At 45.7% G+C, this 26,046-nt stretch overlaps 1 long non-coding RNA gene across 3 annotated transcripts in view; it reads left to right on the forward strand.

Annotated features, from left to right (window-relative positions):
* The window catches only part of LOC123463540, a 37,043-nt gene extending 17,433 nt beyond the window's left edge, over window positions 1-19,610 (forward strand). Inside the window, exons 2-5 of one of the 3 annotated variants that reach the window (XR_006638984.1) lie at window positions 5,234-5,343; window positions 7,425-7,460; window positions 7,831-7,993; window positions 19,206-19,610. This is a non-coding gene — a long non-coding RNA (uncharacterized LOC123463540). The remainder of the gene's footprint in view (window positions 1-5,233; window positions 5,344-7,424; window positions 7,461-7,830; window positions 7,994-19,205) is intronic. The other 2 variants (XR_006638983.1, XR_006638985.1) reach the window with 2 other exon arrangements.
* The last annotated feature ends 6,436 nt before the right edge of the window (window positions 19,611-26,046 follow it).

Raw genomic sequence — 26,046 nt, forward strand, 5'->3', positions numbered from 1 at the left:
CTCCTCCTTCTGTCCATTAATCTGTCTTAATTTGATGTCATCATCTTTTTCTCCTATTATGAGGGTCTTGTGTAGGTATTACTAGGCACTGCAAGGTCTTGGATATCAAGGCCAATTTCTGTCTGTACAGTTGTATGTAAGGAGTGGTACCCTTTCTTTGGCTCTTACATTCTTTTTGCCACCTCTTCTGCAATGGATTCTGAGCCTTGGAGGGTGTGAGATGTTGCAGTGCTGGTCACTCCTCCGTCCCTTCTTCTCAGCACGGTGTTGCCTTTTGGGTCATCCCAGTGGTCATCGCCATCTGAAAAGAGAAGCTTCTCTAATCAGAAGTGAGTGTAGCATTAATATATGAATATGAACATTAAGTGTAGTGCTTTCAGGGCAGTTTGGTGAGAGTAATATATACATTTATTGGCTTCAATTTTTTTTGATAGACATTGGACCCCTGAAGTAAAATGCTCTGAAACACAAGCTGAATGAATAAAATCATTTCCTACATTTTTTCATAAGTCTGTTGATATGTTTGCTGTACTATTAAAATATTTAATAACTTGCCTCCACTGAAAGCACAGGTCTGAGTTTGCAGTTTCTTAGTGTCCAACAACATACTTGTTATAAGATGGCCAGACATTCTTAAAGGGAAAACACACTTTTTTTTTTTTAAATCTCCAGATACATGTGCTACTTTGTGTATCTGGCTTACCTGGGTACTGGAAATGGAACTTGGCTTTTTAAAAATTTATTTATTTATTTATTTATTTGAAAGAGAGAGAAAAAGGCAGAGAGAGAGAAAGAGAAAATGGGCATGCTCCAGACACTGCAACGAACTCCAGATGCATGTGCCCCCTTGTGCATCTGACTTTCATGGGTCCTGCAGAGTTGAACCCAGATCCTTTGGCTTTGTAGGCAAACACTTTAACCGCTATGCCATCTCCCCACCCCTGAATCTGGGGTTTTAGGCTTCATAGGCAAGTGCCTTAACTTCTAAGCCATCTCTCCAGCCCACAGACAATATTTTTTTTTTTTTTTAAAAAGATTTGCTTTGTAGTCCAGGCTACCCTCCATATCCCCGCGCTCCTGCTTTCCCTGCTGAGTGCTAGGACGACAACGTGCCCGTGCTTAGTGACCAGCCGCAGTGTGAAATCCAGCCGAGAGCGGTGAGTGAGTGGTTTGAAAGCAAACCTTATCGTGGAGTCAGTGAAGAGGAGAGATTATAAAATGCGATCTGGTTGATCGTCCTGTGGGCACCAGGTCCAGTCTTCGTGTGTTGGCAGGGCTGGCTTGTGGAATGTCCCAGGACAGGTGCAAAGTTATGTGTAAAGTTAGGCAAGAGCACATGACTTGCTTTGACCAGTCACCTGTGAATGAAAACTGGAGTCAAGACTGGCCTGGACAGGAGGAAGTGCCAAAAAGGCTTCTTGCCAGAGTCAAGAAGAGGATTCCAAAAGCTGGGTGCGGTGTTGCATGACTTTAATCCCGGCACTCAGGAGGCAGAGGTAGGAGGATCAATCACCATGAGTTCAAGGCCACCCTGAGACAACATAGTGAGTTCCAGGTCAGCCTGGGCTAGAGTGTGACCCTACCTCAAAAAACAAACAAACAATAAATAAAGAGGATTCCTTTCTTCTTGCAGGTGTGAGCAGAGATGCTCAGGGAAGGGCAGTGGGCAGATGCTGGCCTTTGAGACTGCCTCACCTCCTGCCCCTTCTCTACCCTGGGGTGTCCCTCATTCTGGCTTTTCTAGCTCAACCCAAAGCAAACGGAATTCTGGCTCCTGGCAGGGGGCGAGGGGGTAGAGAGCACCTGGAGACCATGGCAGACTACGGCAGTCCAACCTGTGGTTTGCCTTCCAGTGATTTCAATTACCAAGAGTCAAACACCATCTAACATAGGACATAGAAAATGTTAAAAGAGCCTGGCGTAGTGGTGCACGCCTTTAATCCCAGCACTTGGGAGGCGGAGGTAGGAGGATCACTGTGAGTTTGAGGCCACCCTAAGATTACATAGTAAATTCCAGGTGAGCCTGAGCTAGAGTGAGACCCTACCTTGAAAAACCAAAAAAAAAAAAAAAAAAAAAAAAAAGTTAAAAGAAACCCTATAATGTAGTCTTGAAAAATTCCAGAAACAAACAATTTATAAGTTTTGAACTGTGGGCCATTTTCTGTAACGAAACCTAGTACAGTCCTGGCCGGTCCCGTTGGACTGTGCGTCATGCCTTTGTCAACTGTATCCGCACGGTGTAAGCCATCTGCCTGGTAATCTCCTGGTAGCCATCTTGAGACCTGACGGAGGGTCACGTTAGAAGACGGAGAGCGTGCGGCTCTGTGGTGTCTCCTCGCCCTCCTGAGAAGGAGCGTATATAAGCTGGATGGAGAGGCAGAGAGCAACTGGCAGCCAATGAAGAAACAGGCCACATTGGACCTGCAGCCGTCGGGATCCAGACTCTTTGAACAACCCGAATGAACTGGGGAGCAGATTCTTTCCCCAGAGCCCCCAGAGTAGAAACAGCTTGGCAGACACCTTAATTTTGACCTGCAAGACACTGAGCAGTGAGTTCTGGCTGCAGAACTGACATAAGAAAGGAGTCTTGTTGGACGTGGCTGCATTTGTAATTCATTTCACAGCATACTGACTCCAAGAAAACACCGCCAATGCTTTGACTCCAAGAAATGGAAGCAGGCTTCCTGGCATGCTCTTTGTTATCCTTTCACACTCACAAAGACATTTGTTTATTTATTTATTTATTTTAGATGTGATCTCACTTAGGTAGCCAAAAATGATCTTGAACTCCTGATCCTCCTTTCTCTACCTTCCAGGTGTGCTGGGATTACAGGTAAAAACTACTGGGTGAGGCTTCACAGAATTTTTGTTTTTACTTATTTATTAGACAGACAAAGAGAGAGAGAGAGAGAGAGAGAGAGAGAGGGAATGGGCGTGCCAAGGACTCCAGCTGCTACAGATGAACTCCAGATGCATGTGCCACCTTGTGCATCTAGCTTATGTGGATCCTCAGAAATCAAACCTAGGTCCTTTGGCTTTGTAGGCAAGCACCTTAACTTTAATCCATCTCTCCAGCCCCAAGATTTTTCTTTTCTTTTTTATTTCTTGTAAATTTTTTTTTATTAACAATTTCCATGATTGTAAAAAATATCCCATGGTAATGTCCTTCTTCCCCCCACTTTCCCCTTTGAAACTCTGTTCTCCATCATATCCCCTCCCCCTCTCACTCAGTCTCTCTTTTATTTGGGGGTCATGATCTTTTTCTTTTAAAGATTTATTTTTTTAAATTTATTTATTAGAGACAGAGAAAGGGAGAGAGGAGGAGGAGGAGGAAAGAATGGTGCTCCAGGGCCTCCTGCCACTGCAAATGAGCTCCAGACACATGCACCACCTTGTGCATCTGGCCTATGTGGGACCTGGAGAATCAAACCTGGATTCTTAGGCTTCATGGGCAAATGCCTTAACCACTAATCAATCTCTCCAGCCCTGAGGTAATGATATTTTCCTCCTATTATGATGGTCTTGTGTAGGTAGTGTCAGGCTCTATGAGGTCATGGATATCAAGGCCATTTTGTGTCTGGGAGGAACACATTGTAAGGAGTCCTACCCTTCCTTTGGCTCTTACATTCTTTCTGCCACCTCTTCTGCAATAGACCCTGAGCCTTGGAAGGTGTGATAGAGATATTGCAGTGCTGAGCACTCCTGTCACTTCTTCTCAGCACCATGATGCCTTCTGAGTCATCCCAAGGTCACTGCCATCTGAAAAGAGAAGATACTCTACCATAAGTGAGAGTAGCATTAATATATGGGTATGAACATTAAGAGAAGTGCTTACTGGACAGTTTGATAAACATAGTATATACATTTATCCAGACATCAGCAGATGTTACACCCCTAGGGTTCATGACTACCCCTGTTTTAAGTTTTCAGTATCAGGGATGTATTCCCTCCCATGGAGTGGGCCTCCAGTCCAATTAGAGGGCAGTTGGTTTCCACCATGATAGACATGCCACTATTGCACCCATTGGCTCAATTGGCCTGGCTGGCCAAATATAAGGCTTGCAGTGTCCACTGTTGATTATCTTCACTGGTTATTTCTCTCTCTCCCATTGAACTGTGTGCAGGATGGCTTCGTCTAGCTTTCTGTTAGCTGGTCTACATTGAGGAAGTTATCAGCTCAGTTCCAGCAGGGTTTCTCAGTGGCCTTGCAGCCCAAGTATGTGGAGTCTTCAGAATAGGGTTTTACCATCTATTCCTGGTGGGAAACCAAGGGCCTTGACAATGGCCTATAATGTTTTGGGGACATCATGGACCTCCCTGGATAACAGCCCACTGGAAGGTATCCCATCCCTGGCACTGAAAATTTTCTAGTAACAATCTACGGCTCCTGAGTGTTTCGTTGTCCAAAAAGGTAGGTTTCCATATGATTTATTTATATCCTATTAGATTTTGATTAGCCCTCCCTCCACCTTTCCTTCACTCAATCTCTTTCCCTGACCTCACTTGGGCCTTTTCACCCCCATTAATCTATTCTTCTACTTACATATATACAATACCATCCTATTAAGTAACCTCCTCCCTTTCTTTGTCTTCTCTTTGTATCTCTTTTCTAGCTTACTGGCCTTTGTTAGTGAGTTCACATGTTCTCTCTCATATGTGGATCCTAACTACAGATGACTGGGCTTCTGTGTGAGTAGGAAGATTTTTCAATGTAGTAGAATTCTCCCATCCTACCTACCAGCAGTTCTCAGACATGGCAGGGCAGGTGTCAGGATGCTCACCTGTCTAAATTTAGAGGTGGGCCTCTTGACTCAGAGATTGAGGGACCTTCCCAAGACACCAAGGAAGTTAGTTAACAGAGGCAAGGGTGTGTGAGTCGGGTTGGGGTTTTCTTCAACCCTCTTTGCATTCAAATAGAAAAACCATGAGCATTCGACAAAATTGTACTTGTGAGATCTTCAGCGGTAGGGAAAAATAAAAGCATCTGATTGCCTCATTATAGTTGCCTTCTCTTCATATGGTATCTGACAGAAAAGCTTGTTAGGCAAAGGGGTACTGTGGGCAGGGCCTGGGGAGACTGGAAGTGCAGTGCTGGGATGCTTTCTTGACAAAGGATAAAGACACACAGGCTGTGACACCTGAGGAAGTGTCCTCAGGCTGTGGTCCAGCTGGATTTTGGCAGAGGTGGGCATAAGCATCCTTAATCCACTGTGACTTTCTCTGTATCCACCAGAATCCATGCCTGTCTCTGCGCCGCGAAGGGTTGCCTCACATGGCCTGGTGAGCAGAGTGATCCTCCAGCCCGCTCCTCCTGCCAAGGACAGACGTGTACGCTTCCTCAAGGTCAAAGACATGGATCCAACACCACCTGCACATGCACTCTCTTCTCAGCCTGCGGGATGCCACTTCTCCATGTTGATCCATCACACTTTTTTTTTTTTTCAAGGCAGGGTCTCACTCTAGTTCAGGCTGACCTGGAATTCACTATGTAGTCTCAGGCTGGCCTCAAACTCTGCCTCCTGAGTGCTGGGATTAAAGGTGTGTGCCACCATGCCTGGCCCATCACACTTTTGATGTGAGTGTGTGTGTGTGTGTGTGTGGTGCAACAGATAGGCCCAAGTTCTAAGACCAGCCAGTCCATGTTGGCAGGGTGCACACACAGTTCTAGGCACAGTCTAGAAAACACTGCGTGCTCTGGCCTGGGGATTCTTCACAGATATTTCTAGTCAAAGAGGTAATCCCTTGAAGGAAAGATACCAAATTGCATCAGGCGAGGACCATGGAAGAGAATGGCTCTTAAGCTTGCTGTGTTTCTGTGGGTGGTCTTAATGTCCTGCCCTGCGCATTAGGCAAGCTTGCTTTGGTCAACAGGATGTGAATGACAGGATGTGTGTCACTTCCAGGTAGACCTTTTCAGTGACAGTTTTTCACTTTCTTCCCATCTCTGTCTCTTGCTCTGGAATAACAATGGAAACCAGACTATGATGGAGCCTCCTGTCCCCGGAAACTGCAGCAATCCCTTCCTTCACCCTATCCCGTGTCAGCCATTAGGTGACATGGAGGATGAGAAATAAACTTTTATTTGGGTATCTCAAGATTTTGGAGGTTAGAGCAAGTCTATTCTAACCTAACTCACAGAGGGAGAAGACTATTTTTGTTCCATTTCCCACACGAGAACTTAAAAACACAGAGCAGTTAAGTGATTGGTCCAAGATCACACAGCAAGTTAGCAGCAGGGCTATGATCATTGTTTGAGTTTCTCAGTGACAGAAAGGAAAGGTTGAGACACCAGCAAATGAAAGATGCAAGTCGAACCTGAAGACAGCCACTCAGCCTTAGATGAGTATTGTACGAGATGAATGGGGGCTTCTTCTGATCCTGCCAGATCTTCTGGATTCTTGTTTTTAAAACAGAAACCGTAATTCCAGAGTTTAGAGTGACATCTTCTGTGTGTTACACAGGGGATTTGTGAACCCCTGTAGTTGAACACAGTCGTAAACGTGAGACCTTAAAACACTGACTCTTTCAGACGTGACTTGCCAGAATCTGTAGCTAGGAGTGGGTTTTTTAAGTGACATGGCCGAGGTAAGGACTGGGGCACACTGGGTCTGAAGAGGCGTTGTGGGCACATGTCCAGGGCCCCGGGAAGTGAGATGGTGGAGGTTGGAGACATTTCCAGGCTGGTGGGAATGGGGTGAAAGGAGATCACATAACTTTTCAAGGGCTCAGCCACATGCAGAATTTTAAAAAAATATTTATTTATTTGACCAAAGCACAGAGGGCGACTTACATCGCAGGGTCACTTGCAGGAAGAGACGCGTGCAAGGACATTTGGAAAGGTCCTTTGCTGCAGGACTTAGCGGAATCTTTGTTTTTGAGACAGGGTCTCACTCTATCTCAGGCTGACCTGAAACTTACTCCTAGGCTGGTCTCAAACTCACCGCAATCCTACCTCGTCCTCCATAGTGCTGGGATTAAAGGTGTGAGCCACCACGCCCAGCTGTTAGCACAGTCTTTTAGTAGCTCTAAGCACTAGAGTTTCCAAAGACACCCCTGCTGCCTAACCTGTGGAAACCCCTTCCTTTTTATTTTTCAAAATCTCTTGGGAAAGAATGTGATCCAGAACATTCTTGATATGTCTTGTCTAATCTTTTTTGGGTCTTCTCTCACTGCTCAGTCCCTCAGACCCTTTCTCTCCAGTTTTGTTTGTTCTTCAAATTATAGTTTTCTGTCTTTTTTTTTTTTTTCTTGAAATGGGTCCTTCCTGTGTATCCATTAGTTTAAAAATGTAGGTGATCAGTGAGAGGTGGGGGAGGTTACAGTTCATCGGTCATTGTCACCTTTGTGTCTCTGGGTTCTGGGCTGGGCACAGGTGTTCAGCCTTGGTCCCCCACTCAGGTTGGCTTTAACGGTTGGATTTCCAGGCCAGAGGAGGCACTTGAGACAAAGGGACAAAGAAGGTAACAATTTTCTGAGGGAAACACTTGCCCCTCTTGCTTGGGGACACACTGGGGGCGGAGGGAAAGGAAGAGGAGGAGGAGGAAGAGGAGGGAGAAGCCCCTGAGTGGTTGAGCAAAGGAGGCCCCTTTTATGGCTTTCCTGTTTATGGGGAGAAGTAAACAGCTCGGGAGCCAGGTTGTCTCCCGAAACAGCTGGGGCACTGCTCCAGCTGGCTGGGGACCCTGTCTTTCTGGGTGGCAATGGGCGGGGGATCTGCTCGTCATCGTAGTCTTCAAGTTTTATTTTACACCAGCATCTTGGGGCACTTTTCCTTCACCCTAAACCTACGTGAATGGTCTTTTTTTAAAATTTAATTTCTTTTTTTTTTAGGAACGGGGTGACCATCGAGGAGTTTCATGTACAACTAACCATAGCACTTGGCAGCCGTGTGACTTTCAGCCAAGCCCGGCACGACTCTGAACCTCACGGGCAGTGATGAAGGACTGGGAGGATGTTCAGACTGCGCCTGCACACAGAGCCTGTACTACATGCAGTAAGTGGAGGTTGGAGGGACAAGGGGACTTGACCCACACACCCTGGGGCAGGAGCTCCCCGGTGGACCCTGCCTCTCTGGAAATGCAGCCTGTGATGAACGGCAAGGTGCCCCATTAAGATGAAGAACTGTGGGGCCTGGGCAGCAAACACCAAGAGAAATCAATAAACTATAATTATCAAGAATGGGGTGGGGAGAGGCAGGGAGTCCTGGGGACAGAGAGGCAGGACAGGGGTAGCCCAAGGCTAGAGGGAAGCAGCAACACACACACGCTCACTCTCCCGCTCTGCTGCATACAGAAGTGCACAGCAGAGGAAGCAAATGGAAAGACGAGGAATGTGTGGTGTGCTGGGCCTCCTGCTATCGTAGAGTGGGGCCGGCTCCACTCACCTGTCCTATAACCTCTTGCTCTTCCAATTCTCCAAGTCCTCCCCCACACCTCTCCTGAATTATGAACACAGGAACAGGGGAAGAAGCCCCAGTACAGTCTCTGGAAAGGATGCTGCATGACTCTCTGATGCAAAGATGAAATTCACTAAATGCACACTTAAGACATCTAATCTCTTGATTTAATCACTTCCAGATCTTGAAAGAACAGGGAACACAACACGCTAGGTTACAAACAGGACTTTGACCTCCCAGAGTCTCCATCACCCTGGCTCTGAGGAGGCATTTGTGTGGCTTACATTAGCCCTCCTTAAATCCCAAGCTGCCCTCACCGCCCTCTCAGGGCCAGCTCTGCACCTGGTGGCTAGCCACCAGGGTGCCACTTACTGCCTTTTCTTCTTCTCTTCCCTCAGACTTCACTTTTTTTTTTTTTTCCTAAGGGCAGTTTAATTTCACAGCCAGGCTGAGAGGCAGGCACCGAGATTTCCCATATACTCAGTCCACACGCCTGCCCTGCCGGCTTTTGAAAGCCATCTTACCTTTTCCCTGATGCCATTAGGAGGGCTCACCTGGGGAGGGATTACTGAATCTGTGTGCGGTTTCCTGGCACTCTCTCCTCTCATTTGATCCAGTTCCCTTTATGAGTGTACCAGTTGGCACTGCTTGAGGTTGGTGGGGGTGGAAGGCTCTCCTGGATCTATCAAAAAGACCCTCAGGAGAGGAATGCTTTTGTATTGCTCAAACATGGCGACTTCCTGGTTTGTTTGTATGTAGGTTTTGGTGGTACTAGGGATTGAATTTGGGGCTTGACTCATTGAGCTCTGTCCTCAGTCTTCGTTCTACTTTTTATTTTGAGAGAGTCTCACTGAATTGTCTAGCCTGGCCTTAAATTCACTCTGAAGCTCACTTTTACATTTTGAATATTTTGCTTCAGCCTCCACATGAGCTGGGATTAAAAAGTGTGCACAACCAGGCTTGCGGATCCCTGATTTTGAAAGATTTCTTTTTTTCTCCCTGCAGTTCTGGGAATCAAATTCAGGCTCTTCTCCATGCTAGGCAACCACTCTATCACTGAGCTATATCTCAGCCCTGGAGGACTGTTTTTTTTTTTTTTTTTTTAAGCAAGGAGCAAACATTCAAGCAAACTTGCTTTACATTTGGGCTTTGCTGTGTCCAGGCACTGGGTGCAGGATTTTCACAAGCATTGTCTCATTAGTGGGCCTGATCTCCAGGGTACCCGGGGAACAATTTTGAGCCCCATTTGTGGTAGAGCTGTGGATAGAGGCATCCCTTGTCCCTCCCCCGCTCATCCTACGCAAGTGGCTGAGCCTAGTAGATGTCTGTCAGCATGTCACCATGCCCACTTGGTCATTACCACCTTTCCCGGTAGGGAAACTGAGGCCCTGGGCGTTTCCTTCTCTCAGGACCTTCTAAGACTCACAGTAGGAGAAACCAGGCAGGGTTAGATCAGTTTCTTAAATTTCTAATATCTCTTGGGGAAAGTTGATGCGGACAAAAAGAAGGGCTCCAGTAGACCCCAGGGGAGGTGGATTTTTATGCACTTGCTCCACATTGAAGGATGGACACTTCCTTCCTCCTCCAGTGCCAGATGACCGGGTTTACAAGCAGGCCAGGCTTCTGGCTCCTGATTTGGGAATCTTCATGATCTCAGAAGACGGCAGGCAGGAGACAAAGCACAGGGCCTGGTACCTTCTCCACCTGTGTGCGTTTCTGGTCCAGAAAGGTCCCCTCTTGGGAAATGGAGGAAGGGCCCATCTCTCTGCTCCCTCTGCAAGCCCAGCACTGGTAAGATCTGTCCTCAGGGGACATGTTCGAGGGCAGATGTTGGAAAGCCCTCCTCCTCAAGTGGAGAGAGTGGCTGCCACACTAGGCGTGGATTTTCTAATCCTCTACACAGCTCAGACTTTTGGAAGAAAAATGGGATTTTCATATGTTTCTATGTTTTTCAGATTGGTGTCCTGGCTTTGGGTAAAGGTGGTATGGAACTTCCTTTACTTTCTTATTGACAACTTCTATACTTACAGACAATAAGCCATGATAATTCCCTCCCGTCGCCCACCTTCCCTCCCCAGCCCCACTCTGCGTCATAGCCCTAGCCCCTTCCTTTCTCTGATAGTCTCCCTTTTATTTTGACGTCATCGTCGTTTCCTCCTGTTATGAGGGTCTTGTGAAGGCAGTGCTAGGCACTGTGAGGTCATAGATATCGAGACTAATTTCTATCTGGACAGTTGCATTGTAAGCAGTCCTACCCTTCCTTTGGCTCTTCCATTCTTTCCACCACCTCTTCCGAAATGGACCCTGAGCCTTGAAGGAGAACTTCCTTTTGTTCTTAACTTTTTGTTTGTTTGTGGTTTTTGATTTTCATTGTATAAAACTGCTCGAGATACAGTTCTAATATAAAAAATCCAGATACCAGAAACCTAAGCTCCTCTGTAAGATTAAGGTATTTTTTTTTTCTCCCCCAGGTAGGGTCTCACTGTAGCCCAGGATGACCTGGAATTTACTATGTAGTCTCAGACTGGCCTCGAACTGATAGTGATCCTCCTACCTCTGCCTCCCAAGTGCTGGGATTAAAGGCATGCACCACCATTTTTAAGAAGGTGTTCAGCAGTCACTTTTTTCTCCGTCTTTCTAAACACAATGCTACGTTTTCATCTCGAAGGTTGTTTTTCTGCCTTGATAAAATATCAATACCGAAAGGATGGTTGAAAAAGTAAGGCACATTATAGGAAAGAGTAAGTCATAGAATGGGGGTCAGTCATGTGGAACAAGCCTCTGGCTTGGCCAACTTGCAAGTCAGCAGTTCAGTCTCTCCTCTTTCCTCCTCTTCAGCCCTCAGTCTGGCTGCTCATGCTTTCAGAAACACCAGCTGTGAGCCTCTACAGACGGCTTCCACGTGCCTTCAGGTCGAAGCTGCTTGTCTTCCAATGGAAGGCATCAGTTGTGATCAGTAGGTTGTTTCCCTTGCAATTCAGAAGAGTCTGTTGGCTTTTATCTTACTCAGGAGCAATTTGTGATCATTTTCATGAGGAATTTTCTGACTGACTTGAGGTGAAGGGAGGAGGAATTGCTATAGGAGTAACAATGTGGGGGAAGGAATGCAAGTGATAACTCCTTTCTATGTTTTGTTATCTAGGGAATGCCTCTTTGTAGCTCCCACCTGGTCCCTGTCTTCTCCTTCAAACCCACCAGAGCAAGGCGGGAGGACCGCTGGCTTGGGTGCCCACAGTGGACGGGGTGGGTGACACTGAGGAAACAAGGTTATGGCAGCAGAGCAGGTTCCCTGAGCAAAATCTGGGCCTGAGGTCAAGCCAAGAGGGAGATGCACCCAAAGGTTGCAGTTGAGCCTTTCTTCTTCTGATACTGAGTTTGACTCTCCAAAACAGGTTTTTGAAATGTTTTTTATTTATGACACGGTGGAGGGGGGGGTGCGGGGAAGGGTGCTCCAGGGTCTTCTGCTGCTGCAAACAAACTCCAGATGCACGCGCCACTTTGTGCATCTGGCTTTACCTGGGTACTGGGGAATTGAGCCTCAGGCTGTCAGGCTTTGCGCCTTTAACTTCTGAGCCATCTCTTCAGCTCCCATTCTGGAGGGTTTTTTTTTTTAATTTTTTTTTTTTTGGTTTATTTTTATTTATTTATTTGAGAGCAACAGACAGAGAACGAGGCAGAGAGAGAGAGAGAGAGAGAGAGAGAGAGAGAGAGAGAGAGAGAGAGAGAGAATGGGCAGGCCAGGGCTTCCAGCCACTGCAAACGAACTCCAGACGCGTGCGCCCCCTTGTGCATCTGGTTAACGTGGGTCCTGGGGAACCGAGCCTCGAACCGGGGTCCTTAGGCTTCACAGGCAAGTGCTTAACCGCTAAGCCATCTCTCCAGCCCATGGAGGTTTTTTTGTTAACGTAATGGTTATTAAAAACTATGGCTGCCTGCTCTAAGAATTTAAAAAGAGAAATGAAAGTACATCTTTTCCTAAAATACATTAATCTGATGATAGAAGTATTTTGTAGCAATAGACAGGAAAGACACAGGAGAAAATGACCCTGTTACTCTTAAAAGCTATTTTGCAAACTGTTTTTTTGATTGAACCACTTATACCTGCCCGCACCGCCTTACTACACTTTCCTCTCTTCTCCACACTATGAATGTTTTGATTCTTAGCCAGACCCTTGATCCATTGCACTTCTGCTGTCCTTTCCATATTTAAATGCATATATTAGAATGACTTTATTTTGGTTTGTAGATTTTTTCCCCCCATGTTAACACTTTGAGTCTTTGCTTCAACACTCAAAAATAGAAATTTCTGTACATACTTGGGCCCAACCACACAATTCTCCTGTGGCCCATGTTCCTCTGTGACTTCTAAAAGCCCTGCAGTGGTCCGTCCTCTGAAAGGTACATCTGGGTCGCTTTGACACAAAGTTTGACGCTTGTCTCAAGTTCTAAAAGTGTTTCAGTGCACCAGGATTTCTCCTTGTGTCTATTAACACAGACCAAGTGTGTGCTTTCTGGGCTGATTTATGGTTGTATTAGGGAAAACTCCAGCGGGGATATAAAATACAGTGTCCCATGCTGGGGCCTGATCTTACACGCTATCGGTGATTACAAGTACCTTTTATAACCCTGTGCCAAATCGAAATCAAGGTGATTTGCACATCAATCTCCCGGATAAAATCAGGACTTGCTCTATTGCAGTCTGACCTTCATGGTGTCTTTGGTGTGACATGTCGATGTACACTGGACAATTACCTAGAGAGAGCTGGAAAATACAGCAGGCATGAACACGGTTGGATCACCAACTACATCAAAAAACTTAAGCACTCACTCCAGAGACTCACAGGGAAAGGCCGAGAAAGAGACTTCAGTGGCTTCACACCACACAGGTGTCACAGGTAGCAAGGAGCTCACTAGAATATTCTGACGGGACTTCCTGGGTGTTCCTAACCTCACAGCAGTTCTGTAAAGGAAAATTAGACAGTTGCCACAAGAGACAGCCAACATCATCATCATCATAATCATAGTAGTTGTAGAGCAGCTCTCCTGCTTTATTTATAAACCCAAGAGTTCAGCTAACTACGTGCCAGAGAAGTATTTAAGTTTGTAAAATGAACAAGGACGTCAGGGACAGCTGTTCTATAGAACACTATGTAAACGTTTATGATAGGAAGAAGGTTCAAATCCAAGTGGTGGGATTATAGAGTTTGCCTGATATGTCGTTTTTTTAAAATAATTTTTAAATTTTTGTTTATTTGAGAGAGAGAGAGAATGGGAGCACCATGCCTCCAGCCACTGCAAACAAACTCTAGGTGCATGTGCCATCTTGAACATCTGGTTTATGTGGGTGGTCCTGGGGAATCGAACCTGGGTCCTTTGGTTTTGCAGGCAAGTGTCTTTACCATTAAGCCACCCCTCCCGCCCCTGCCATGCCATATTTCTGTACAAACAGAAATATCAGCAACAACTGTTGGTTTTACTTAGGACTATCAACAAGACAAGGTCAAGGACTTCCTGAAAAACTTGTCCCTCTACAAAGTTCAGATCCTAACCCTGAATCTCCGTCAATGTCTTCCCCAGCCCCTGAAAGGACTAAAGCTGTTTTGAACAGATAAGTGGAAATTGTAGATTTTTAGAACATAAAGGCTCCTTAGTGCTGGTCAGAGGGTGTATTTAGGATAAATATTTTTAAGTTAGGGTTTTATGACTATAATCTGAGTTTCTCAACTTATAGTTAGCCCAAACTTCTTTTTAAAGTAATTTCATCTCTTTTGATTCTGCACCCTTTCATAGCCCAGGGAGGAATTCCGAGGGCTCTTGGTATGCCCTGGCTGCTCTGCAAAATCCCTTTAAGATATGCTAATGGATGGGATGATTATTAAGCTAAATGCCTCGTGTAGGAAACCAGAGTTAATTATAATATATATAATTAGTCACTGGTCAGCCTAAAAGTTATAATTTATTGGTCCTCAATTTGCCTTTATTATCAAAGATATTTAATTTAAAGGAATTATAAAAACTAGTCTGACTTAGATGGTGATCATTTAGCAAACTTCAAAACTGCTTTTTTCTTTCTTTCAAAATTTCCTCAACTTATATACAATTTTAGGAAATAACACAGTGGCATAGAGGAGTGACTTATACTTGGTTTAAAAATGGGAAAACTATTTTTATTTATTTAGTTTTATTTATTTATTTATTTTTCAAACAGAATGAGACAGAGAAAGAGAGAGAGAAGGGAGGGAGGTAGTGTGTGTGTGTGTGTGTGTGTGTATGTGTGTGAGAGAGAGAGAGAGAGAGAGAGAGAGAGAGAGAGAGAGAGAGAGAGGGAGGGAGCATGCCAAGGATTCTAGCTGCTGCAAACAAAATTCCAGATGCATGTGCCACTTTGTGCTTCTAGCGGGAATTGAACCCAAGTTGTTAGGCTTTGCAGGCAAGCATCTTAACCACTTAGCAATCACTTCAGCCCGGAAAGCTACTTTTTGTAGGGAGAAATGACAGTTTTCTCTTCTAGATCCTCATTTTTCGAACACTAGGTAAACATTTATTTTAGGGAGAAGGTTCAAATCTAAGTGGTGGGATTATAGAGTTTTCCTGACATGATAATTTCTGTACAAAACAGAATATATCAGTTTCTTTTTTCTTTTAGATAATTATCTCCTGGATAGTAAAAAAGAAAACAGCAGTTTGTTATCTATATTGCTTTTGTATAAAAGGACACTCTCCTGTCTTTTTTACAAAGTTTGTTTCATATAGTGCACCAGCCTTTCAGACAAAGAGTTTTATGTTCCCATCTCTGATCCCTGCCCTGTCACAACTATGGGGTCCTGGGCCACACAGATGTGACTTTTATTTATTTATTGTTTTACATCCTTTTGTCTCTGAATTAATGCGGGTGTGTGTTCAACCAGGGCCTTGGCCTAGTGTGAGAAAGCCTTTACCATCCTGTCTCTCAAGAATCCTCTTGTAATAAATGCAGCCGCAGTTTGACTAACACAGTGTGAAATGTATCCATGGGGGAAGTGACGCACCGGGTTGTGGGAACGGTCCCTCCTCAGACACAGGGACTGCCCGGCCGATGGTGATGTCTCTAAGAATGAACCTTTCAGGTTCCCATCTTCTGCCCAAGATCATCCGAGCCATCTGAATGTTCCTGTGGAACTACTGGGTGTGAAGAATCTTAATGTTGCTGGATCTGCTCTGTGTCTTCCTTGGTCAGACGTGGAAGGGTTGGATTTTTTAAAAATAGTTTTTGTGTGTAAGAGCGAAGCAGTCTGAACATGACTTATTGAATTATTCTCCTTGTAAATGGAAACTGTATTTCCTCATTGGAGCTGAAATTGAGGGGTGCAGATGGGGCCAGGCTCTGAGAAGGAGACCTCAGGTGACTCTGTGGGTGGGTCCCAGGGAAGTAGTGCCTCTTGAAGGGTGGACAGGACACTGTCCTGATGCCCAGGGGATACCTCCTGCTTGTTCCTGCAGGACTCCTCAGCTGTTCCTCTCTGTGCAGGGAGCCTTAATGTGCCTCTGTGTGCCCACACCGGCGTGCATGCAATAAAGGGGCACATTAAATGCAGAGGAACAGGTCATGACATAAAGTGGATGTCCCTTTCGTTATCACTGCAAGCCAGCAATTCCAAAAGTCAGCGCCAAGACCCTGACCCGCTGTTGTAGATGCAGCTTCAGACCTCAGTCTTTGGCTCTCTGTGTAGGTTCCCGCTAGGGCCTGTCCCAGGTCCCTCAGCTGGGTCAGGGGTCAGGGGTCAGTGCCCCTACTCCGCATCAGCTGCTGGTAGCTCAGAGCTGTCACCTCCCTTGGAGAGTGAGGCCCCTTTCTCCCTAAGCAGCCCACAGTGAACAGCTAGCTGGCCCTTTTTACAGACATGACCCGAGGAACCATCTACGTCCAGGTGCTCACGTCCATCAGGCTCAGTTCAGGATGTGCTCAACACGGCTCACTTGCTACATTCCTTCCCTTTTCGGTCTCGCATCTCTCCTTCCCTTGCACATGACCTCTGTTCATCCCAGGCATTCAGCTTCCTGTCTCGGGCTGCGTTGTGAAGACCTTCCCTAGATCATGGGACTTCCAGGTGGGAATGCTCTGCATTAACAAAGCCCGGCCTCCCGCTTCTCCCCAGCTCGGCCCACTTGAGGTAACAGTGGCCATACTTCATGCTTCTTCCGCTTTGACACCCAAACTCGTGCTTTCATCAGCACATTGACTTCTCAGGTTCATTCACAGGTCTGCTGAGTCATAGCACCCCAGGCTGCCCAGACGATGCCGGACTCCGTTCCCGCGGGCTGTGTTTAAAGGCTGTGCCCAGCCTCTGGGAGGCAGGATGACATGAGCTTTGTGGAGAACCAGGCCTATGTAATAGTGGGCAAGAGACCAAGCCCAGCCTTGCCCTTGCCCAGCTGGGAAGAGGAGAGATGTGTTTAAACCCAGAGCTGTGTTCTGAGGCCCCATCCTGGTCTTCAGCATGAACAAGGGTACAGCAGATGCAATGTACATAATTATCACAGTCCCTGGCTACTCACAAAGTGGTCCCAGTGAAGATCTCCGTCAAACGCATGGTTCTCTTGTGCTTTAGAAAAAATTTATTTTTTGAAGATATTTTATTTACTTACTTGAGTGAGAAAAAGAGGCGCGCGAGAGAGAATGAATGGGTGCACCAAGGCTTCCAGCCACTGCAAAGGAACTCTAGATGCATGTGCCATCTTGTGCATCTGGCTTATGTGGGTCCTGGAGAATTGAACCTGGGTCCTTTGGCTTTGCAGGCAAGCGCCTTAACCTCTATGCCATCTCCCCAGCTCCTGTGTTTTTTGACACAGAGTGTTGGTTTATAGCCCAGTTGGGCTACATATGCTAGGTAGCACAGGCTGGCCTCCCATTCCCATTCTTCTGCCTCAGCTTCCTGAGTGCTGGCGTTAGAGGCATACACCACCATGGCTGCCCCATGTCATCTCTCAAGTTGATGAAATTAGTGATGACTATGATGATGGTGACAATGTTGAGAGAATGAGACTTGTACAGACAGGGCTGGTGCACGGCTCAGTGGCAGAGCACTCGCCTAACATGACTGAGGCTCTGAGTTCAATCCCCAACAGTCCCCTTCCTCCCCCACCTGCAAAAATCCCCCCCAAAAATAAAACAAGCCTTGCAAATGTAGTTCCACAAGTCCTTCCTCAAAGACTCCTTCCCATAAGAAAACCAAAACAAGCCAAGAAGTGTTGGGGACCTAGAATGAGTACTTGTTTTGGAGTCAGGTGACTTCATGCTCTTTAGACACCAATCTTGGCTAAGTCCATCTGTCTGAGCCTTAATATACTCCTCCTTAAAATGGGAAGAAATACTGGGGTGGCATAGAAAGAGATCTTGAGTAGGGGTGCTTAGTACCCTGCCTGGCATGGTAGGTGTTGGGGTGGAAGAAAGCCCTGTCTTGGGATTGGATTTGGCAGGCCTTTGGTATCCCTTCTGATCACTTGAGCACTCCTGGCAGTTGGTGAAAAGGCTTGGGCCCTGGCAGGCAGAGCTGTGCTTACTGACCTGGTTGCCTCTGCTCCGCCTCTCAGGTTCCTTTTCTGTCCCCAGGCCCTGTGTTACATACTTGACCTCATCCATTGAAAGTTCCTGGGCGTACGTACACCCGTGAGAACAGGGATTTTAGTCTCTATTATTTATTGCTGCCTCCCAGTGCCTAGAGTAGTCGTGAGCACATAGTAAATATTCATAAACGTTGTGGGGAAAATGGGTCTTACCGAGAGCCAGCACCAAGCATGGCAGGAAGAAACACCCCGCGTACAGCACAGAGGCCGTAACACGTGTCCTTGCTCTGCTCTGGTTTGGGCCAAAACTGCGGACTTTGCCCATCTACTGTTCCAGTGACGTCAGCTCTGCCTTACAAGACGGGATAATGTCAGTTGAATCTACGGCAGCTTTGAATTTTAAAAGCTATGAAATTGATTTGCAAAGGACAATTTTAGGAAGTTAGGCCAATTCTAGAATTTATAGCAGATAGTATTTCTAGGAAATATGCTACAGATGTTCTTTCTTAGAAGTTTAAAACCATCTTTCCAAATTAACTCTTGGGTTGCAAAGTCAAAATGAGAGTGCATGTAGAAATGGTTCTCCTGGGCATTTCCTTGGGACACTTACTTTCAGGTCAAGTGTGTGACACAGGGCCTGGGAATAGGAGAGGCCCTCTCAGATGTGGCTAAAGTCGTGTTTAGAGAACAATGCATAGCCTTAGTGCATTTATCCAAATAAGACACTGAAGACATGTGAGTGAAAGGGTCCAGAGAAAATATTGCACCACTACCCTTTGACACATACAGACACCTAACACACACTCATTCACACTCACACACACACAAAGGGAGATATTTTCATCCAAACTTTTTCACAGAAAAGTCAAGGAAGATGGACATGTTTGTAGCAGGGTATTTTTGGAATATGGTCACCATCTGCTGCATTTTCTACAGATGAATAATCATAATTATAAACTCCCATTATGCAAAGGTGGAGGGCTGCTCAGTGCCTTATTTTATCTAGGACATCCTTGGAAAGGGTGATGGAAGAGGATGGAAGTGGCTCAGGAGGACCTGGCAGGACCCAGAGAGAGAGGGTTCATTCTGGCCCTTGATGTGTGATCAGGCATCTTGTTGGGTGATGTGTTTAGGAGAACCTGGAACCCCTAAGTGTAATAGACAAGATTCCATGTGAAGCAGGAGCCCTGAGCCACCAGTACGCCTTCCTGGGTGGTTGTGAAGGGTGGGAAGGAGGACAATGAGCTGCTTTCCTTGTTTACACTAGTGACTAATAGGAACGAGACTCTTGCTTCCTTGAAGACATCATCCTGGCAGGAAGCTGGTGAGCGGAGACTCCTGGGAAATCCCATCTGGGGCCCTTGCCTGGAGCCAAGAGGGCCTCCAGCGCCTGCTTGTTTTATAGGTCCTGACTGGGCTCTTGTTCAGAATGGCAGCTTTTAGAGAACAGGCCAAACACTTCCCTGTGGCGTTTTCTCTGCATTGATCAGGACGCTGTCTGCTCCTTTCTGCCAAGAGGAAAGAAACCAGAAATAGGAAGACCTTAAGGCCACAGTCCTCAGCTCACCTGGAATCCCTGGACCACATGCAGCATTGACTGGATGTCAGGCCCCGGGGTGTCTGGAAGCACACTCTAAGGGCATTGGTATCTTTGGACAGATATGTTCCGTGATTTCCTGGCCACTCGAGGCTCTTTTTGTTTTGTTTTGTTTGGTTTTTTTTTTTATGAAATAAGTAAAATGATAGTGCATACCTTAGAGGTGATGTAGTTTTCCATAAGGAAATTATGTAAAGCATTTAGACTCATGCCTGACTTGTGGAAAAAAAAAAAAAAAACAACACATGGGAGCTGCTTATGACTTGTTTTTTTTTGGGTCATTTTCTTATTGAAAACCAAATAAATATCATCATATCTCATTTCAGAAGGGCGTTTAAATTTATAAATTTAAAATCGTCGACATTTCATCAATTTGTCATCTATATGTGAATCAGTCTGACAAAATGTGATCTCATGAGTCACATGTGTCGAAGCTGATAATCAATCATCACTATTAATTATTGTTTTATTTCCTGATTGTCTAGTACTCAGAAAATACAGAGGACTGGAAGACTTTAGTTTTTTTTTTGTTTTTCCTTTTTCTCCTTTGGGTTGTCTTACACGCTCTACCCTGCAGCTTGCCAGCGATCACATTTCACAGAGCTCTGTAGGGGCCAGTTCTGTTTATCAGAAATACCCAATATTTCTGTGTAGATTTTGTAGTTTCTATGTTCAACTCTTAGTTGATTTGGTAATTGTCTGGAAGACACAAACAGGCATACATATACCCCTCTCCCCCAACAAAAAAAGTCAGGCCACACTCTTTTCTCCTGACAGTAAGATGAAGATGTTACAGTTATTGGTACTCAGATGTCACCTGGAAGAATAAGAGGAGGTCCTGGGGAAAAAGGAGGATGGCGTGGAGCCAGCGTGGCAGGGGGGAGGCAGGCTATCCCTCTTGGTTATCAAGTGAAATGACTCCCCAAATATGACAATAAATCACCCCAGGAATCAATCAGACGGGAGGCCACTGCTCCATGCTGATAATGCATCAATCAATATTTAATGTTTACACTTTAATTAATCCGCACACGGGAAGCATTCTTTCAGTGACAAAAATAAAGGGATGAGAAATAAAACACCTTTTATATCAAGGAGCCACGAATGCACTGCCTATCTGGGTGGTTTTGATTGGAGCTGTCATTGATCACCGCGAGTCTCACAGCCTTCTAGCCACATTTGGATATCAAGCTAATGTGGGGGAGGGGCACAGAGGTGTCACAACCCAGCCTGGGAAGACTGTGACGCTCCTCAGAACCGTGGTGGAGTATGGATTCCTGCCCAGGCAGAACAAAGCCCAGGGTGAGTATTGGATTCTGAACGTTGATGACATCTTCTCTCAGAAAAGATGTCTGTCCACAGATGGCGATCTATAACTCTAGGGGAGGTAGAGGGAGGCTGAGAGATGCTTTATCCTCTGTCATGAGGAGTCCAATAGTAGTGTTGGATGCAAGGATTCTGGTTCCACATTCCCAGACCATCAGTATGCTTTGCACATGCCACATTACTCTTATCCAGGATTGTCTTTCAAAGGTCCACATCCTGCATTAATTACGGTTCATCTGTAACTATAGGTGACTCTGCGGCGCAGTGGCTGGCGAGGGGACCCCATACCTCCTTCTGCAGGCATTTGGTCAAACACTTATTGCAGAGGGGTTTGCGATGCCTTTGGCGATCTGGTAGACAGTGCCTTTTATCTTGGCTTACCAGCACTTCCCAGGCCTGTCACCATGTTCTTAAGTATTGGAGGAGAGGTGTGACAGTCAAGCCTGTGCGTTAATGTGTTGTGCTGCTATGACCAAAAGGTGGATTAGCTCCAATTTTGGCGGTTCCAGAGCATGTCACTGGCACTTGCACGACTCTGATCAGGGCTTCAGATGGGATGGCATCACAAGAGCGAGAAAGCTGGACTTGGTGTTGGTAGAGGTGGGATTGGGGGTGGAGGGTTACACCCCCTGAATCCCCGGCACTCAACAGACTGAGGCAGGAGGATTGCCACAGGGGTGAAGTCAGCCTGGGCTATACAATGTTTAAGAAAAAAAAAAAAAGAAACAACAAACAGTAAGAAAGTATGTGGATGAGATCACACTGACAAGCAGGAAGCTAGAGAGACTCAGGCAGGGTGTGTGGAGGTGAGAGATGTGCTCCTGGGAGGACAGCTGATGACTTGTGCCCAGGCCCCAGCTCCTGCCAACTCCATCCCTCTCACCATTACAGTGGCACCAGCTTTCCGAGAACGAACTTTTGTCAGGCAACCCATAGCATTAGATGGAGTAGTTTAGGAGGCGCGTGTGAGAAATGGGCAATTCCTAGAGCAGGATGCTCACACTGTCAGGGGCACAAAGAAGTGGAGACTTCATGAATCCCTCCTCACTGCACTTCTGGGCATCCCATCCTTTCTTAGTTCTTCTCTTCCTGTCTTTATTTCTCTTGGGCTTGACTGGCTGTATTTGAGGAAAGCACAATTTTGGATTATACAATTCTTGTGTACATATTTATCCACTCGAGTTCCTAACGCCAACAGCTCAACCCACTTAAAATAATAGGCTGAAGATTCTTGTGAAGAACAAATACCATGGCTATCCAGTACAGACTATATTAATTTTCCTCCTTTTTTCATTTAAACCATGTGCAACCCTCCCAAGTTGCCTTGCAGCTTACTATATTTATTTCTTCTGCATGCATCATTGGCCATACCATATTTCTAATTAGATGTGCAGAATTTAAATGTTCAAAAGCTCCTGTTACAGGAAGCTGGTCTAGTCTGTGTCATTTTGAGTCTTGAAGATTGCTGTGAAGTCTTTGATGGCAAATAACAGGCTGAGTATCACTAACAAACCAGGAGAAAGAATCACGGGAGGGCTGCCAGCAGGACCCACGGCGTCTCTGGTGACCTCAGGAAAGGGTGGAGGTCACAGCCTGTTTCTCTAGGGCAGCCATCACATGGCTAAACTGCTACTGAGCACTTATTGTATACTTACCCCTTTCAATTTATATCCAGAATGCCCTGCTGTTAAAATAATTTAAAATATTTTATTATTTGCAAACAGAGAAGGAGAGAGAGAGATTGAACGAATGAGTCAGAACCTCTTGCCACTACAAAAACTCCATACGCATGGGCCACTTTGTGCATCTGGCTTTATGTGGGTACAGGAAATTGCTGTTTAAATTGTTGTCTTATAGTAAATTTTCAAGTTCTTGTATCACCAAGGTGAAAATATTTTCCTTTTTGTCATTCCACACACCCTACATGCTACAAGAACTTCTTTTTTTTAAAAAAAAAATTATTTATTTATTCATTTGAAAGGAGAGAAAGGGTATGAGAGAGAGAGAGAGAGAGAGAGAGAATAGGCCTCCAGCCACTGCAAATGAACTCCAGACATATGTGCCACCTTGTGCATATGGCTTACATGGATTCTGGGGAATTGAACCTGGGTCCTTTGGCTTTTCAGGCAAGCGCCATAACCTCTAAGCCATCTCACCAGCCCAAGAACTTCTTTAGTATCATTTCAATCCAGTAATTTCTATCCAGGGTCACAGAGGGTACTGGGTCATTTCTGTAGTTGTTTTTGGTTATTATGGAGTGGGAAGGGGCCCCAGGTGTGTGACGAGAAGAGACAGAAGTACTTATTGTACATGCTCTGTAATGCACCTGGCAGTTTCCCCACTGGAATGAGTTCTCTGGTCCCTAACTCCCATGGTGTCAGAGTTGAGAATCTCTGCTTTAAATCTCCTTCCTTCCACTGGGGGTGGGGGGTGTGAGTGTCAGTTGTAGTCCAAACAGCTATCAAGGAGAGGTGAGATGTGTAAGATCAGTTCTGAGCAACCAGAGAGGTGTTTGTTCTAGTACGCATTTCTGTTGGTGCCCTGCGATGCCCAGTATGGACTTAATACCCATCCACAGTGTTCTAGGTGACTCCCCAGAGTCTGACTGGGCCAAGAGGCCACACTGCAGCTGTTTCTATTGGAGCCACAGGTAGATCTCTACAAAAGGAAGAGTCAACCCCATGCCTGGCTCCCTGGCATGGGCTCCTGGTTGGTTGGTAAGATACAGGCTCCTCATGCCTTTTCCTTTTGCCTTCTTGCTCCATCGTGGGGGCTTCATCCTGCTCACTGGGACCAGGCACCATATACCTTTTGCCTGTGGGCACATTTCCTAACCAACTATAGCAGTAGGCTCATGAGTTGGGCTGTGTAATGGTGAATCTTATTTGCCAATTTAACAGGATTTAGAATCACCATGGAAACAAACCTCTGGGCATGTCTGTAAGGGATTTTCTAGATTAGGCCAATTGAAGTGGGCAACACTATTCCATTGGCTGGGGTCCCAGGCGGTCTAAAAAGGAGAGAGTACAGAACTCCTTACAGCGTGCTCCTCCAGACACAAAATGGCCTGGATATCCATGACCTCACAGTGCCTGACACTACCTACACAAGACCATTGTAATAGGCAGGAAAGATCATGACATTAAAATAAAAGAGAGACTGATTGAGAGAGGAAAGGGGTATGATGGAGAGTGGAGTTTCAAAGGGGAAAGTGGGGGGGGAGGAAATTACCATGGGATATTGTTTACAATTATGGAAATTGCCAATTGAAAAAATAAATAAATTTAAAAAAAAGGCTGGGCATGGTGGCACACACCTTTAATCCCAGCACTCGGGAGGCAGAGGTAGGAGGATCACCATGAGTTCAAGGCCACCCTGAAACTGCATAGTGAATTCCAGGTCATCCTGAATTAGAGTGAGACCCTACCTCAAAAAACCAAAGAGAGAGGTGGGGGGGGGCCGCTGGCTGAGTACCAGCATCTTTTGCTCTGCGCTTCCTGAGTATGACAAACTTCGTTGTCCTCTCACTACCGTGTCTTCCCTCACCACGATGGGCTGCATCCCCTTGAACTGTAAGCTGAAGTGAATTTCCTCTTCAGATGCTTTTTGTTGGGTATTTGTTGCAGCAATGAGAGAGGCAAGCACTATAGGCTGGTTAGGGTTTGCTTGATTTAAATTACATGTGTATATCACTTTTAACAATTATTCTCATGTCTATGAACCTCTTAGACTCTTGTTTCCTTAATATTTTCCTCCTAAATAACTCATACATCTTACAAAATGAATCCTCCTCATTCATTCTCACAGATAGAAATCCAGTTTGTAAAAATAGAAGGTAATAGGAAAAATGAGTATAAAAAAAAGAAAGCTCATATAAATTCTAACTAAATGATATTGTTTATTGACTCTCTTGAGCCTTGGGTCCACTTCTCGCTTCTTAAAAGGAGCTTTAGGGCAGCTGGGACCCATGGGTGCCTTGTCTCCCTACAGCTCACCAGGATCTGCTGGGCTGACAGGATGTGAGGATGCTGTGCTTGCACCATTCATGTGAGCATTGTGCTCCATGGACACCCAGTGCTCGGGAACCTGGGCTTCCTGATCCCTGAGGGCTCTTGGCTCTAATCACTGGCATCACCTCCCTAGTCACCATGTGTTGCTTTAAGGTCACAGTCAGGTGCACATTGCTGGTAGAAATCATCCAGCCAAGAGCAGCTTGTGGGAAAAAGTTTACTTTGGCTTACAGGCTCGAGGGGAAGCTCCATGATGGCAGGGGAAAATGATGGCCAACATAAGGTGGACAATAGCAACAGGAGAGTATGCCAAACACTGGCATAGGGAAACTGGCTGGGACCCCAGCCAATGGAATAGTGTTGCCCACTTCAATTGGCCTAATCTAGAAAATCCCTTACAGACATGCCCAGAGGTTTGTTTCCATGGTGATTCTAAATCCTGTTAAATTGGCAAATAAGATTCACCATTACACATTAGCCCTCCCCCAACAATACACTTCCTCCAGGAGGCAGTAATTCCCAAATCTCCATCAGCTGGGAACCTAGCATTCAGAACACCTAAATTTATAGGGGACGCCTGAATCAAACCTCCACACCACGGGTGGCAGAATTTGCTTTTTCTTTTACTTAAAAATATTTATTATTATTATTTTTTATTGACAACTTCCATAATTGTAAACAATATCTCATGGTAATTTCCTCCCTCCCCCATCTTCCCCTTTGATACTCCACTCTCCATCTATCCCCTCCCCCTCTCAATCAGTCTTTCTTTTATTTTGATGTCATCATCTTTTTTTCCTATTATGATGGTATTGTGTAGGTTGTGTCAGGCACTGTGAGGACAAGGATATCCAGGACATTTTGTGTCTGGAGGAGCACGTTGTAAGGAGTCCTACTCTTCCTTTGGCTCCTACATTCTTTCTGCCACCTCTTCTGCAATGGACTCTGAGCCATGGAACATGTGATTAAGATATATCAGTGCTGAGCATTCCCCTGTCACTTCTTTTCAGCACTATGATGCCTTTTGAGTCATCTCAATGTCACTGCCATCTGAAGCTTCTCTAACCAAAAGTGAGAGTAGCATTAATATATGGGTATGAACATTAACAGAAGTGCTTACTGGGCAGTTTGGTGAGCATAATCTATGCTTTTAGCCAGACAGCAGCAGATGTTAC

This window comes from Jaculus jaculus, chromosome 1, assembly GCF_020740685.1.
Source record: "Jaculus jaculus isolate mJacJac1 chromosome 1, mJacJac1.mat.Y.cur, whole genome shotgun sequence".
Classification (NCBI taxonomy): Eukaryota; Metazoa; Chordata; class Mammalia; order Rodentia; family Dipodidae; genus Jaculus; species Jaculus jaculus.